Genomic DNA, 4,204 nt, shown 5'->3' with positions numbered 1-4,204 from the left:
CCTCCCCCTCCCTCCCTCCTACTCTCTCTTTCTCTCTCTCTCTCTTCTCTCTCTCTCTTACTCTCTTTCTTCGCCTCTATTCTTTCTCTCACTCCTTTGCATTTTCTCCCTCTCTTCTCTCACTCTCTTGCTCATTCTCCCCTTCCTTTCCCTTCCTTGCTCTCGGTCCCACATGTACAATTAGGGAACCTTTTTATTCACTGTTACACCTTCTTTTCCATCTACCCTCCCCCCCTGCACCACCCCTTCCTCCATTCCATACTCTCACCATATCCATCACAGTGTCCCGTCGAATCGGACGTCCGCGGGGAACTGTGAGAGCACCGCCGACGCCCCCCACCCCCCACTCACGCCGTCTAATGAAGGAGACCACCGCTCGCTAATTAAGCCCGAATTAATTCTGAATTACCACAATGTAGAGAGCCGATGTGGGGATAATGAGAGAGGAAGTGCTGCTGCCGCCGCCGCTCCCCCGGGGGCCTTGCTCACTGCCGCGCTCTCGCTTCCACTGCTCAAGCAGCTCGAACGTCCGTCAATCGTCCTTGAAACTGGGTTTCGTTTGCCGTCGAGCGTGCGCATGTGCGTGGCAGGAGGAGGAGGGGGGGGAGGAAAGGATGAGTTGCGTACGTACGTACTGTGGAAGCTGGGACAATGAGAGGGGATGGATGTAGCTTAGCGTGCTTACAGAATAGCGAGGTGCTTCGTGGGGTTACAGTGTAAGGAGGCGAAGTGACAGGTTAGGGAGGTGGGGACAATCGTATGTGGTGGAACGAAGATATATGAGTCGAGGTGACAATGTGGAGAGGGGGGGGCAAACCGGAGCGAAAGTAGTCAGTTTTGTCACTTTTGGGGACAGAAGGGAAGCTGTGGGGGTGTGGTGACAGTATTCACAGTATTGATGGTTCCTTGAGGGAGGCAATCTGAGAATGACTACCAGGGTGCGTGTACACTCCCGCCATCCTGCAGCTATAGCTCTAGCATCAGCATAGCTGCAGCTAACATGTAGCATTCTCCTGGGAGTAAAGCCCGGCGCATACGTAAGTTATTTTACTCAAGTAAAATGACGCATGCGTCAAATTACTCAACGAAAATCCGCCGCACACGTGAGTAAAATGACTCATGCGTCATTTTACTTGAGTAAAATAACTCACGCTGGTCCCGTATTCCTCCTGAAACCGTAAGATTTGCTCCAGACGTGCAACAGCAACTGATTCGTGGACTGTCGTCATTTCCTACTATTCAACTAACCTACACTAACGATATTATATTCCTATTCAACTCTGTGCTAAACTTATACTCGACCAAGATTCCAGACGAAAACAACGTTTCCCGTTCACAATCACATCTCATATATAATACTATTATTCATCGTCATATTCTTTAAAACATAATTATTATAAAACATGTATTTATATACATACGTGCGTCCGTGCATGCTACGTATGTGTGTATATGCACATGATGTAGAATATTTTACTATTATATCAAGATATAATATTACATAATCATAATAATATAATGTAACATACATAAATGATGTATACAGGGTCCTCACGGGCATGGAAATGTCCTGGAGCCCGTTGTCAGAAACAAAATTAGTCTTAACATTAGTCTTAACAATAACATTTTCTCGTAGACTGTCTACAGCGCTTTGTTTCGTATTGTTATCAGGAAATCTGCTACGATTTTTCATTCAGGTAACTTCGCAGCGTTTCTGTCGACGGTCTAAGTGAAAAAGTTAATGTTAAGACTAATTTTGTTTCTGACAACGGGCCCCTGGAATTTGATACGACTCCTTGTAAACTCCTTGAATTTTAAAATAGTGTGTTTTATACTGGAATTGTCCTGGAAAAGTTGTTATTACCCTGGAAAAGTACTCAAAACTACTGGAATTTATAAAATAAGAAATATAAAGCAATAAATATGTCTGTGTTCATTTTATTAATTCTGTTAATCTCTGTATTTTTCTGAATCAGAAGATTTCATGTCCTCTATTCCATGTAATGTATCTTTTCAAGCTGTGCTAAGTCTGAAAACACTGAATTTTATTAAGTTAAGCTAGAATTTTAGTACTTGAAAAATAGAAATTGTCCTTGAAATGTCCTGGAAAACTCGAATTTTGTCTTGACTTATCGGTATGGACCCTGGTATATAATTATCATGTAACCTAATAATGTATTATTATAGCTTTGATTATATCAGGAGTGAAAATTGATCTATTATTATTCACTCCTGATTATATGAATAACAGCATGGTTGTATTATAGCAGTATATTGTTATTAAAATATAGTCATTATATAAATTATATAATTTAATATATTTTATTTATATATTGTTATTATAAGTTTATAATTGTATGGAAGCATGGGGGAGGGGGGCGCTACGTGACTGTTTCATTACCGTATGTAGCAACACTAGTACTATAGTTATTAACAATTACTAGTAGTAGAGCGTATGTCGACATGCGTCATAGGCGTATTCTATACCGTCACCCCGCTGCGTCGTCTCTCCTTCATCCTAGCTCCTCTTGGGGAAGGTCGATGTGTGTGCACTCAGCCAAGCGATGCTTCTAGTTCCCGAGGACAGGCAGATTGACAAGCGATTAAACTTGCTCCCTCCCGTCAAGTTTTAGTTATCATGTATTTGTCCGATCCTGTCGCAAGACCTTGTATTTTAATATTAGGTGGTTTTTTGTTGTTGCGTATATTAGTAATATTACAATCATTGTTAACATTGCCAGGCTAACTGCGCACACCGGGTCATATATATACCTGCAGCTATAGTGATACCAGCGTCTGTGAGTGCGGTTTGTAAGCACACGGGGTTATTTGGAAATTATATATATATAATAATATAATGAAAACATATTAGTGTGCATGTTAGACACGTAATTAGACACCATGTTTACCTGCACGCTGGGAGAACTTGGGTTCGCTTCCGAGGTCCAGGTATGGTGTTCATGCAAGGAACGTGTGCTACGTCTGTTATTGGCATTCCATACTCTAGTCTGCTTGTGCGCAAGTTTGAAAGTAGTACTGAAACTTGCTTGCGTCAAGTTTTAGTCATCATTTATGTCGCGATGACCTTGTATTTAATCATAAGGCGGTTTTCTTTTGTTGCGTACATTACAGAAATAGCATTGTTTTATACCATTTTCTCTGAGACGAACATTTCTGGGTTAATTAAACTCATTTCCCCATGACTAATGAGGTTGTCTTGTCACAGAGGGGTGGTATAGAGCACAGCTCGCATAAGTGGTCGCGGCGGGCACCGACTAAGAGGTGGGTCGTTAGCAAGATTCTGGAAGTACACCGGTCAACGCGACGCCACTCCGTTGCCTGGCAACCGGTGACGTAAACCGCACGTATTGCGGCTGCCGTGTCATCGGCTTGTCGTAGGCGCGTACGTGTGTGTTTTACCTAGCGATAGATGGATGTTCTACTTTGCTGAATGCTATGTATGGTGCAGCAGCTGCAGAACCAACAGCATCATCCTCAGCAGCAGCAGCAGCAGCAGCAGCAGCAGCAGCAGGACCGGCAGCAGCAGCAGCAACAGCAGCAACAGCAGCAGCAGCAGCAGCAGTAGTAGCAGCAACAGCAGCAACAGCAGCAACAGCAGCAACAGCAGCAGCAGCAGCAGCAGCAATGGCATCACTTACCTTGTCTTATGTTTTAGATAACACTGTCATTCGCACTCTATCGATCCACACTCGCACGTACGTACGCACGCACGAACGCACGCAAAAAAACGTACACGCGCGTGCACGTACAAACGTACACTCGCACGCACGCACGTACGCACAAACGTACACTCGCACGCACGTACAAACGTAAACACGCACGCACGCACAAACGTACACTCGCACGCACGTACAAACGTACACACGCTCGCACGTACAAACGTAAACACGCACGCACGCACGTACGCACGCTCTCACTACCCAGGTCGCATGTGCCGCCTACCTGCACGTAGCAAGCAAGCATCAGGTACGGATCCTTTGTTAGTCGATATGCTTTTCTCTTCTCCTCTCTCACCACTCTCTATTTATCTATCAATCAATCTGTCTATCGCTCGCTCTCGCGCGNCCTGCCGGCAGACGACGATGACTCGCTAGTTAAGGGTAAGCGACCTCTGACCTTGCCATGACCTCTGACCTCACGAGCCTTGACCCCCTGTTCTCACGACCCCTGACCCCAGTGCCCT

This window comes from Priapulus caudatus, unplaced genomic scaffold (genome assembly GCF_000485595.1).
Source record: "Priapulus caudatus unplaced genomic scaffold, Priapulus_caudatus-5.0.1 Scaffold1416, whole genome shotgun sequence".
In the NCBI taxonomy this organism is placed as follows: Eukaryota; Metazoa; Priapulida; class Priapulimorpha; order Priapulimorphida; family Priapulidae; genus Priapulus; species Priapulus caudatus.
The sequence above is the reverse complement of the archived record's forward strand: the minus strand, read 5'-3'. Positions refer to the sequence as shown.